Source organism: Bison bison, unplaced genomic scaffold, assembly GCF_000754665.1.
Source record: "Bison bison bison isolate TAMUID 2011002044 unplaced genomic scaffold, Bison_UMD1.0 scf7180017864464, whole genome shotgun sequence".
NCBI classification, from domain to species: Eukaryota; Metazoa; Chordata; class Mammalia; order Artiodactyla; family Bovidae; genus Bison; species Bison bison.
The window spans coordinates 9,816,737-9,830,448 of record NW_011495025.1 but is presented as its reverse complement, the minus strand read 5'-3'; positions in this window follow the sequence as shown (position 1 = coordinate 9,830,448).

Below are 13,712 nucleotides of genomic sequence, written 5' to 3'. Positions count from 1 at the left end.
AGAGGATGAGATGGCTGGATGGCATCACTGACTCGATGGACATGAGTCTGAATGAACTCTGGGAGTTGGTGATGGACAGGGAGGCCTGGCGAGCTGTGATTCATGGGGTTGCAAAGAGTCGGACACGACTGAGTGACTGAACTGACTGACTGACAGAGTAAAAAATACTATTCTCCTCAGTTTATAGATGAGGTAAGACAGATTTATTTGCTCCAAATCTACTATTCTCTCCATATTTTTGTTGTAGGTGAAGAAACCTACCTCAAGTTCATTTTAGAAACTGAGGCTGATAAACCAACAAATCTATAAACTGAATAACTCCCAAATGTTAAACATATGTGTTCAAGCAGTATCCTGGAATCCAGATGAACCAAAAAAATCTCATTTCAAATCTCTCCTCTGACATTCCTAGATCAGATGCAAGGAAAGTTGCCTGATGCTGGGGAAACTAGCTGTTGTTTGCCCAGAATCATTTTTTCTTTAGGTGGAAACTGTGAGTCTTCCTTCCACAGCCCCACTGAAGTCAGATGTGGCCACAAACTGCGTTCTAGCCCATGGGATGTCATCAGAAGTGACTGGCAGTGCTTTCAGGAGTAGGCACTTCAAACTCCCTGGCAATGATCACTTCCCTCCTTCCAGAAAGATGTAGATTATTGCCATTGACTATGACAAAGCCACAAGGGGAAAGGGGTCTGGGTCCTTAACTGCCCCCTGGAGGATAACTCCTTGGCCAGGAAGAACATCCTTTTTCATTTTACTTGAATGAGAAATTAACTTCATTTTTGGAAAGCTTCTGAGATTTGGGGTTGTTATAGTGGTCAACTTCCTTTTCTATAAATCGGGGTAACAGAACTCTTTTTCATTCAACCCAAAGGCTCCTTCCTCCCACTCAAAACCACAGAGAGTTCCCTCAATCTGTCCAGATTCTGAGCAGCCTCCATAGCTACCAGCCTGTTATGCACAGAACTTACAATTACCTAGGGCAGTGCTCTCCAACAAAATTTTCTACAATGGCAGCAATGTTCTTTATCTTCACTGTCCAATATTGTAGCCATAAGTCACATGTGGTTGTGGAGTACTTGAAATGTGCTTCTGAATATTTAAAATATCTTATAGATTCCCTCATTAACTACTATGTTAAATAAAATCTTTGTCATGTGTTCATTTTATATTTATATGAAAGATTTGCATTTACTTTTTTGAAAATTATGCTGTAACTGTAATGCACAGTCTATGATGAATTCATTAAGAATGTTCCTCTTTGGAAACACATGTCACCCATAAATCTGGACCACTGTAATAAATGCTTACAATACCCTAAAGTCAACACAGTCTGCAATGGAGACTTGGAGTGAATCCCAAGTACCACATTGTCTAATTGAACTGGTAATTGAATAGGAGTGGAGTGATAATTATCATTCTTTTTTTCTTTTTAAGGAGAAGACTTCTACACACACATGCAGCGTCAATAAAGGGATATGGAAGGAAATAAAAGTGAGATTTCCTTCACTAAAGTTTGGTGAGTGGGGCAGTGTGCCGGAAGCCTGCTTCTTCAGACTCTTTACCTCCTTCACCCACTTTGCCACCTTAAAGATTCTAACACCCAATTCCAATATGTGAGTGTGGACAGGGGTGGGAAAGGAGAAAGAGGTTGGGTAGGGGGACCAGGGGGAAGAAGGATTCCCCATCACCAAGCAATTCTGCAACCCCAGCTGGGGGTCTTACCATTCCACGTGATTCTGACCCTGCCAGAGATAGCACAAGACCCCACGCATGCATGTGTGCTCAGTCGCTTCAGTCGTGTCCAGTTCTTTGTGACTCTGTGGACTGTAAACCACCAGACTCCTCTGTCCATGGGATTCTCCAGGCAAGAATACTGGAGTGGGCTGCCATTTTCTTCTCCAGGGGATCTTCCCAACCCAGGGATTGAACCTGTGTCTCCTGCATCTCCTGCACTGCAGGCAGATTCTTTACCACTGAGCCACTGGGGGAGCCTCAGACCCCCGCTGGGCTGCCCCCAAACCACCCTGCTTCAGATGCCATTGCAAGTCCAGGTTGTCACCTGTGCCACTGATTACATGGCTGTGAATCAGAGGTTCCCATGACCCCCTCCTCGGCTTTGATTAATTTGCTAGAATGGCTCACAGAACTCAGGAAAAACCATTAGTTCACCAGATTACTGGCTTACAACAAAGGAAAAAAAAAAAAAAGAATGCAATCAGCAGTCAGATGAAGAGAAGCAAAAGGAAGGTGTGGGGAAAGGGCAGGTGGCTTCTCCTAGCTTGCCACTGTTTCCAGTCTCCCACGTTCACTAACCCAGAATCTCTCCAAATAGAGGCAGCATTTCCTTTATTTTATTTTTGTTCTTACATTACAAAGAGCACTGGAAAGATGAAAATGATTGAAGCTGTTGGGAAATTACATAGGATCCTTGTATTCCCATCTATGCTTTTGGTTTCTGTGGGAGACTTCTAGGCTAGGAATGGAAGAGGGATGGCAAGGGCGTGTTTGAGGTTCTGTGTCTCTGATTTGGGAAAGTACAGGCATCTTAAATATATCACAAAATCAAAGCCACCACTTAAAGAAAACTTACTTGGGTGCCAGGAATCCAAGCCAGGAACCAAATACCTAAGCACTTTAGGTATTTCAATCAGTAATCCCACAATGACCCTGATGGCAGCTGATAACCTTTTCTTCGGTTTACAAATGAGAAAACTAAAGTGCAGAGAGCTTGATAAGTGCCCAAGATCACAGTTTCAGCAAGGAGAGGCCTGGGATTTGAACCCTGGCTGGGTAGCTTTTGACCTGCTTCACAATCCCACTAAGGAAATGATCCTTTGATTAAATTTCCATTTTTATCAAATATGTTGATCTTACAATTGACAAATATTTTGAACACTTATCCCAGTGTGATAAGTATTATTTCTTATACTCTCTGTTTGAATTGAACATATCACAGGGAAGAAAATACCCTCTGCTCTCACAGAACTGCTCTGAACACGAAAAGAACAAACTTTCAGTTCTAATTAATGCAGTATAACAGGCACTGCTATAAGCGTAGCTGAGAATTATGAGAAATAACTAATTTCTATTTCTGTGACAAACCTAGATAGCATATTAAAAAGCAGAGATATCACTTTGCTGATGCAAGTCCATATAGTCAAAGCTCTGGTTTTCCAGTAGTCTTGTATGGGTGTGAGACTTGAACCATAAAGAAGGCTGAGCACCAAAGAATTGATGCTTTCAAACTGTGGTGCTGGAGAAGACTTGAGAGCCCCTTAGACAGCAAGATCAAACCAATCAACTGTAAAGGAAATCGACCTTGAATGTTCACTGGAAGGACTGACACTGAAGCTCCAATACTTTGCCCACCTGATGCAAAAGAGCCGACTCATTGGAAAAGACCTGATGCTGGGAAAGAGTAAGGGCAGAGGAGAAGGGGGTGACTGAGGATGAGATGATGGCATCCCTGACTCAATGGACATGAGTTTGAGCAAACTCAGGGAGATAGTGAAGGACAAGGAAGCCCAGAGTGCTGCAATTCATGGAATTGCAAAGAATCAGATGTGACTTAGTGACTGAACAATAACAACTGGGTATATGCCTAGGAGTGGGATTGCTAGGTCTTAGAGAGGTACTATTTTTCATTTTTCAAAGGAACTTCAGCACTGTTCTCCATAGTGACTGTACCAGTTTACATTCTCACTAACAGTGCAGGCAGATTTTCTTCTCTCCACATCCCCTCCAGCATTTATTGTTTGTAGATTTTTTGATGATGGCTATCCTGACTAAGGGGCAGGGATTCTTGATAAACTGGCATAGCAGGATTCTTTGTTAAAATTGAGACCAGCTGGAAAAGACAAGGCTTAGCTAAGAAGAACACTCAGAAGAGCTTGACTGAAGTTTGGTCAAAGAAGGAGTCTTTGTCGTGGGTACTACCATGAAGTAAGAACAGCTCCTGAACTCTCCTTGCTTTTCGCCACCTGAGAACTTTCTTCTTTTTCCTACTCCCTTGTCTTGAAAACTAAGTCTGCAATCTGGAGTGACCACTTCCTTGCTGTCTGTTCCGTTTGTCCTGGGCTGGTTGAAGGCCAGAGAAAAAAGGATGAGTGGAAGGAAAGTGATGGTTGATGGTGGTCAGGGAGAGGGGAAGGTTGACTAGAAATTTGCTCTTGTGGTATAATTTATTTTCTGAGAAAACACTTCCTGAGTTCTAAATATCAGGGAATTTTCCCTCTAGAGTTGAAATCTGCCTTCCTGCTCCCAGGATATATCCTTAGTGAAAATGCAGAGTCTGTACAGTGATTCTGTGACCTTTTCCCATGCAAAGTCCTATTGGGTTTGCATGCATCCTTATACAAAGTCATAGCCCAGGAGAGAAGACTGCTAATGTCCCATAGGTCTAGACACTTTGTGTGGGTAATGGTAAAAATCAGTACTCTGGTCTCATTTGAGGACCATTACTGTGACTTTAAAATTCAAGATATATCACTTCCCAGCAGCCTGAATGTAGACACAAAGTCTTTGGGTGATTAACGATTAGGATCCCTTAAGAGTGAGCTGTGGAGGAGCCAGACAAAACAGAATTAAAATGTTGCATGTTACCTAACCTTTCCTCAGATGGCTCTGCGACTCCCTGCGTGTTTGTCATTTGCTGTGTCCTCTTCAGAGTCAGTTGCATTTTCAAATATCTGAGTGTTTAGTGAGTATCTCTATGGAAGAATGTTTTCTTTTCTTTTTCCCAAATGATGATTGCCTTTTGGATGATACTCCATGGATCTTTGTTTCTCAACAGGAAAATATGGATAAACACACCATTAGAACGCTATAAGAATGAATAAAATTATGTGAACTTCCTAGTGAAGGGCCAAGCATAGAATAGCCCCTCCATAATGTAGACATTGCCATCATTACTATGTGAGAAGAACATTTGCTTTGCTTTATCCAGAATCTAGTTCCTATAATTGAATCCAGTTCCAGTAGTTCTTATAACACTTCTAATTTTCTTCCTTCCCACTCTGAGTTTAAGATCTTGCCGAGAAGATCATGCCTCAGCAAACAGTAATAGTAATAGGAACTAATTATTCACGAGAACTTTACCAGGTGCCAGACATTGTTCTAAGCACTTTCTATGGGTGGTCTCATTTGCAGTCTACAGCCACACCATGAAGGAATGCATGATGAAGACAAGGAAATATGCTGTTACCTAGGACCCTAGAGCATTGTGGCTTAAGCAACACAGAAGCTTATTTCCATCTTCTGTGATAGTCCTGATCAGTGGGTCCACAGTGGCTGGGTCAGCTCTGGCCTGTGGGCCATTCAGAGACCCAGTTCCTTGCATCTGGGTTTCTCTGTCATTCTCGGGGTACTGTTCTTATCTGCATGGTCAAAGCTGGATCGATGCCATATTTGCATTTCAGCTGTCTACATGGGAATGAAGAGCGTGGAGAGGATATGCCCAATATCTTAATTCCTAGGTCTGAAAGAGGCTCATATCCTGCCACTATGTTCCATTAGTCAGAACTTAGTCACATGGACAGAGTTAAAACCAAAGGAAGCTGGGAAGTGCAGTCTCACTGGGCACAATTCTCTTCTATGGGTCAAGAAAAGAGTTGACTTCAACAGACACTAGGAATTGTAAGCATTAGAGGAAATATAGGTAATACAGGTAAACAGTTATTCACTCAGTTTTATGGGGTGAGGCAGGCTCAGAGAGATTAAATCACCACGGGGCATCCTGTGTGTACACCCACAGACAAAGCTCTATCGACCGCTCCTATAGCTCTTTCCTGGAATCTTTGGGAAAGATTTCCAGCGATGGATGGAGCTGGAGAGCTGGTAGAGCTAAAGTCTCAGAGTGAGACCAATCAATGTGGGGTGCAAGAGTCAGTGGTTCCCCAGAACTTTCTATCCATCCACAGCACCCATCTGAGATGCGGTCCACAGAGTCAGCAGACACCCCCCCCCACACATGCGACTGGCAACTGTCCACAGCAGTAACCTGTGATGAACACATCCTCTACCGTCTTCTGTCATTCTTCCTCTCATTCCCCTCTTTCCTCGTATGCTTCATGGGCATAGCTCCAAAATAAACTGCTCGCATTTAAATCTGGTCTCAACTTCTGTGTTTGGGCACTGCAAGTAAGCAATTTACATAGTTAGTAAGCGGGGAACAAGAATTCGAACCTATCTCACTCTACAGACCTATCCTCTTAACCACATCTCAAAACCAAGTCCTGAGCTGGAGACCTGTGTCTCCCTCCTCATTTAATCTACTGATGGTGGATGCAATGCCTGATCCACAGGGGAAGGGAAAGGAAGACAGACGTTTCAGTAAGCTTTTCAGTAAGCTTTCAGTAAGACGTTTCAGTATGTTCCAGAAAGCTGGAATGTAAGCTTTCTGCGTGACAGGCATGGTGCTGGTCACTTTATTTATTTGCCATACTTCATTTATTCCTACCCTGTCCCCACAGGCTGTCAACTCACCTAATTATCTTTGGATCTCCAGAAATCAGTGTAGTATTTGACACAAAGTACATGCTCAGGAAAGGAATACGGAATGATCACACTGAATGGATTTATTCATTATTTCTATGAGGTAGGTACTATTATTACTGCAATATTTCAGATATAGAAACTGACGTTTCAAGAAATGAATAGTATTTTAAGATGAACACTATAGAGGAGCAAGTGGAGGAGGGAACTGTGATGCTGTTTGAGTATTTGTTGTAACCTTGACTCAGTGCTGAGACCTTCACTTACACCACTTTATTCTGGGGCACTAAGCACGTGGGGGTTCAGCAGTGCTGACTGGCTCACTCAAGCAGGTTGCCACTCTGCCATCGAACCTCACTTTAGAAACGACAACTACTACCTCCCCGATTTCCCTGAAGTGGAAGTTCACCACTTTCTCTACCTCCAAGGCTCATCTCATTGCTGCACTGCATCTTCCTGTTCACTACGTGACCTGGAGATGGTGTGTATTCCTGATTGCATTCCCAGGAAGCTGACAGTGTATGCATAAGGCTTATGAAATAGAGCTCTTCGAATCATCACCCATGGAAAGGAGGGGAAGGAAGCAGGTTTGGGCAGAGGGAGAAGTGGCATTGTGATGGAGTCTTAAGGAATGCTTTGGCTAATCCCATGGGGAGCTCTGAGGCTGGGCTGGCCCTTCCTCCATGTCCTATGTTGAAGAGAGGGGATGAAGCATGTATATGCCCTCACCCTCTAGCCACTGCATGTAGAAATGCACGCACTCTGTAAAGAATATGGAGCCCTGGAAAACAGCCTTCTCTTAAGTTAGGTAAGACCAAAGTGGTGTGATAATTAAGGGCTGTCCAATGACAGAGGGCCCTGGCAGGGTAGGTCCTTTGGTCCTGAAGTGTTTCTGGCAGCTCTGTCATGGTGTCTACATGAGACGGACGAGGGCATATTGATATATCCTGATGACAAGTGTTGGATACACACTTCCGTTAAACTGGAATGTGAATGCAGGACAATCCAAGCTGAGATGAGGAAAAGGAACTTGAAAAAGTAACCTCTTAGGCCAAGGGTGTCTTTCCAGACGTGGCGCTTTCCTTACTATGAGCTCACTGATCAGTTCCATATTTTACCCTGACCGTCACAATGGAAATTGCTTCTGTGTATATGGAGACTGTTTTAAAAAGAACAGGAAAATAGGATCACACAAAGCTGCAACTATTATTCTCTTTGATTTGATCTCAAGCAGTTCCTTAAGTAATGTAATTTTTACCTTTCTTCCCATGTGAGGGAAGATTAGATTTCTGGAATCCTGTCAGTCTCCCTCAGCTGATGAGCTCACCTGTTGTCTGGTCTCTAAACTGCGTGCTCCCAAAGTTCCTCAAATGTAGGTTCTTTAGTTGGAGCAAAAAGCTCAGGTGACCAGATATCATGGGATTTTCCTTAATTTCTTCTGACTTTGGAATTAGTGAGTTTATAGATGAAATTTTGTTCTAGGAAACCACATGGGGTGTGTGTGTGTGTGTGTGTGTAGGCCTGTACCTGTACACTCAGGGCTGAGAGGAGCAACTCTAGGTCTGACTAAGTTGAACTGCCAGGGCCTCTTCCCTCTTTGTACGCTTGGCCTTTGAGTGTGCAAGGCTGTGGTAACAGCTGACTACACTCCCACTCTTCAATCTAAGACTCTCCTTCCTGTTGGTAGAGTCCTGTGTTAATGTTCTAAAATAAGGAAGCATTTAGAAGAAAGGAAGAAAAAGGAAAATGAGGTTAAATGAAAAGACAGGGAGAGGAATTTTCACTTCATGCTCTGAACTGTGAGACCACCACGCTTTTTTTGTGCCAAATAGTAGGAGATTTATTTCCTAATCAAATGGAGTATTGTGCACGTCATTCAGAAATGTGTTCCTGCTCATTTCACAGCTCGGAAAAAGGGGTGACAGGCATCAAAAGGGAAGAATTGTAGCTAACGTACGAATAATAGGAATGAAAAAAATCAATGTGGAGATGTAATTGAAAGTAAGAACCGGTGGTCGAGGCAATTGATTCTGCCCATGTTGTGAGTAGAAACGAAGCAAGATCAAGTCACTGCAAGATCAGACCACTCACAGATGCGCATCTTTCTCCTTTCTGGGACAATGGGGGCCTTTGAAATTGTGGACAGGGACTTTATCAGACATGCTTATTCAAAGAAGTTTCTCTCTAGTTCTTTTCCATGTCCCTTTTTTTTTTTTTCCTTTACAGGGAATGTGTTCAGACCCGGAATGAATCCAGGGCTGTGACTTTGCAGCTGATGTAACTGGACCAGGGCATGTTCCATCCCGTCTTTTGTGACTAGCTTAGCCACCAAATTCAATTGCCAAATTCAATTGTCAAGGTTGACCCCCTTCATCAAGGCTCACCTGACCAGAAGGATGACCAAAAATCCTTCAGCAGCACCATAAAATTCATTCCCTCTGTCTAGGCTCAGTTTCTGAAAGAAGAGTCCTATAAAAAAAGTACTATTTATCTTTACCAAATGACAGATATAAAGAAAATTTTAGTGTGTTTTTATTGGGGAATTGTTATTCATGGACATTTTTTTAAAAAGCAAAATAACTCCCTTTGAGAAATACTCATTCCTCTGGTGTTGTCTCATGAGGGCATTCACAGACTTTGCCCATCAATTCCAGTAAAATCAATATTGCATTACAGTCGGAGTCAGGAGATCTGGGCTGGGTGACCTTGGGCAAGTCACTTAATCTCTCTGCCACAATCTATATGAACAAACTGAAAATAATTTTAGCCATTCCAAGAACGGAGAGTAAGATTAATGACAGAAAGATTTTTGGATGATTGTCTCTGTGGCTCTTTCTCCCACGCCCTCATTTTGTGTGTGCTTTTTTTTTTTTATGTTTGATTTTCTTTAGAATCCAAATTCAGCCACCCACATATTGACACAAAGACAAAGGTACTTTCAAATGCAAGATGGCAATGCCTCCACTGGACTGGATTTTGTATTTCTGGATGCAGTCAGCACTTGCCATGTCCTCTATTTCCCCTTGTGGGAGGATGAGGAAAGCAATGAAGTCCATTTGGAAAAGCTACTGTTGCATATATATCATTGTCTCTTTTTCAGTACTTTTTTGGCTTATTGCTCTCAGGAATCCTGTTTCTTCAACTCCACTGAAACCTCCCAACGTTCAACTTGCTCATGTAGGTGATGACATGGCGCGGTCTCACTCCTCTAGCTTGGATCTCAGTGTTCTCTTCAGTGCTCTCTCAAGTGTTGACCCACACCTTCACAAGCTGTGACCTCAGGGGATAAAACAATACTTACTGACACATTTAATGAGTGCCCTGGGATCTCACCAATTCTTCCAACTGCCATCCTGACTCACCTCTTCTTTTGCTATCAGACTTATTGAAAGGGAAGTCTAGTACTCATAATCTCCATTCCTTTTCATAGCTATCCATCTATTATCCCATCACTCTGTTAAAACTGCTCTTCCTTCATCTCCATTCTGGGACATGGAGATGTCATTCTAGAAACATGATCATTACTTAACGCTGGGTCTTGTTCTTCAGTTCAAGCTCATTCTTTTGTGTATCTAAATTAGCTTATCCATTTTCTTGGTTTCAATGACCAAGTCTATGTAAAACTCATACCCATGCTTTTAGACATCCAAGGCCATAATTTGTTTTAAAATATCTTGTCCTACAACTTTGTCACTCTAAGAGCATATATTAAACACTTTTTGAAAGTGAAAGTGTTAGTTGCTCAGTCATGTCCAAGTCTTGTTGATATCATGGTCTGTAGTCTGTCAGGCTCCTTGGTCCATGGAATTCTCCAGGCAAGAATACTGGCATAGGTTGCCATTCCCTTCTCCAGGGGATCATCCCTACCCAGGAATTGAACCCAGGTTTCCTGCATTGCAGGCAGATTCTTAACCATCTGAGCCACCAGAGAAACCATATTAAAGGCTTTACGTGATGGGATTGGGGGTGGGGCGTGGGGAGAGTGGTCATTTTGTGAGAAATCTGGAATACCACACTAAAGAGTTTGGATTTTATCCTGCAGAAGGGATTAAAGATCCCTTAATTAAAGATATTTAATTAAAGACATGATTTAGAGAAATGTATTGTTTTCATTCAGTGGAGTGGAGGATGCATTGAAATCACAAGGTTGGGGCTTCCCAGGTCAGCAACTCCTATTGGCAAGTTGTTTCCAGCTCTGTGCAGTCGCCATGCTGCTGCTAAACCCAGATTCCAATCCTTGTGAAACAAGTTCACAAGATGTTATGCTTGACTTCTCGTTCTTCCTTGCAACCATACACAATTCATCATGCATGATTAATTGTCCTACTGTAACAATACACGGTATACAGTCTAATTCATTTACCATCCCCACCCTTTTTTTACTCCTGGCCCTTACATGTTTTTACAGTTAAGAAACAGCCTCCTGATCAATTGATTTTAAATTCTGCTACTTATCTAAAACTCCCATAATTCAGGTCTTGACAAATCATTCTTTTACTCTGTCTTATTAATACTATTCTTGCCACAAGAATTCTGAACTTCTTAGCCCTCACCCTCAAGTATAGCCTGTATATTTCCACAACCATGCATTTGCTCAATTTTGTTTGCTTAATAGTGAATTCATACAGTGAAATTGTTCTCTGATTTCCTGAGTTGATAAAGTACTTCCTTCTCCATCATTTTAAGCATGCAATGTTACCATGGCTCTTCCCGGCTCAATCCATATATACAATGGCTTATTTATAGAGACTATATCTCTGAAGATTCAGCTTAACACTCCTGGTCTTCCCTAGTATTTCTTGGACTGTTTTGGTTTCCTTAATGAGAACTGGAACATCTTAATAGAGGAAGAATAATTTTCCCTCACAGATTGGAGGACCAGTCCTCTGGCATCCTGGCAAAGTGGCACCCTTAAGCGTACTTTTGCTGGTTTTCCAGTTGACCTCTTTCCTGAATCTCTGGCTTTGATGTCCAGAGCAAAGAATGTGCATGAGTTTTAAAGCATGGATCGGCCAGCAGTTGTTTCATTTACTCCAACCTCATCAGCCTTTGAGGTCATGGAAATTCCTTTGAGATTCCAGAAATATTATTACTTTTCAGTGCTATTGTAAGTGTTCATATTTTCTGTGTCTCCAGAGGTATTTCATTTGGAACTACATTACACGTAACTAGCTGCTATTTTAAAATGGAAATCTACTTCTGTTGGCAGTTTAAAAGCTTACTGTAAACAGATGCTCAAAAATAAATGGACTAGATGAAGTGAGTTAATAAAGTCAGAAAATGGTCACTGTTCTATTGCACACATGAAATAAATGCATGCCTCACTCTGATCACATTAACTTCTTTTGTTTCCTTGACTACATATGTTTTTCCTCTCCTCAGGCGTATGAACAGACTGCTCTCTTTGCATGAACCCCCACACACTTGACCTTCATATATTTCCATTTGTCTCCATCCTAGATCTGACTTTATCCTTATAATTTGGCTTCAATGTCACTTCCTCACAGGCATTCTTTAGCCTCCCAATATGTATTTGATTGGATCCCTCTATTCTATGTTTATCTAGTACCTTATACTTTCCTTCAGGGTGCTTATCATAATTGGAGATTATATATTATTTTACTCATTTGTGTAATACCCATTACAACCTCAGTTACAACTGCATGTATGTGCTGAAATGGCAGAATAAGAATAGTGCTCAGTCGTGTTTGTACAATAGTGCTCAATTGTTTGTGACCCCATGGACTGTATAGCCTGCTAGACTCCTCTGTCCATTGAATTTTCCAGGCAATAATACTGATGTGGGTTGCCATTTCCTCCTCCTAGGGATCTTTCTGACCTAGGAATCAAACCCATGTCTCCTGCGTCTCCTGCGTTGGCCAGCAGATTCTTTACCACTGCGCCACCTGGGAAGCTCAAAATGGCAGAAACAAAGTCTATTTCACTTTAGACTATGTGTCAAAAGTTTAGCGTAGCTTATTGCACTTAATAGAAGATAGGAAATAAAGTTATTTTTGAGTACACAAGAGAAGATTAAGAATGAAAATAGCTTATGTACTTTATAAAGCTTTATATACTTTATATAAAGCTTCATATACTTTTATAAAGGCTTTTAAAATCATAACTTTTGAATAATGGTCACTATATGAGGCAGATGACATCATAACAGTCATGATCTTTAAGTCCTGGATCGATTTTCACAAGTCTTTCAATCATTTCCCCAGAAAGAATTGCTGCTGACAAAGCAAGCCATCCAAAAAGAAAATGCTGAGAGCAATTCTAAAGCTGGGGTTAGTCTATTATTGCTCAGAAATAATTTCAGGAAATCTGTGGTGAAAACATTCTGAAGATTGAGATAGCTATTATTCAGCAAACACATCTTAAACGGAACACATGTCAAATCTTCATGGTATGTTATCTGAAGGGACCTCCTCACTCATGTGAGACTTAAGTAAACACATTAGGGATGTTTAATTACTTTATCTTTTCAGATTACAAAGGTACATTATTCTGTGTAGTAGCCTTGATTCTGATATAGGCAAAATGGATTTTAACATATTGAATTCTGTCAGAAATGCTCTAGTTTCCTATTGAAGAAATCCTATGGTCAAGGCCCTATAAGGAAGCAGACTTTCATAACATGAATAACTGCCCTTACTTTGTTTCATTTACTTGAAATTTACTGGTAATTATTTGACTACTGAATTTCCTCAAAGAAGAGCTTTTGTAGAAAGGAGTTGTGTCACGAGGCAAATAATCCCCTAAGAAACTTGCTGAATCAACCCAATTTCCAGCAAACAATCATATTTTGTGTCTTTATAAGCAAGAAGGAGAAAGGATAACATTCTGAAAACAACTAATATTTCAACTTTTTTGCTTAAAAAACAACAAAAAGTGTATAATGTAGATTACTTAAATTGACATAATTAGTACAGAGAATAACTGGGTGGGGGAAATAAGGCACCAAGCCCTTAAAGTCTCTTAGTAGAAAGGGTAGCAATTACTGAGCTGCTGCCTCTATCTTTTGAACACAAAGCATGTGTGGTCTGAGAGAGCTGATGGGCTGAAATTCAGTTCCCCCACTTTTGAGCTGTTTATGCCTGTGGAAAACAAGGAGCATAAAAACTCACAGGTTTGTCGTGGGACATGAATGAGATATTTCACATAAAGTCCTTTGTATAGCACCTGCCATATAATAAGCCCTTAAAAAACAATGA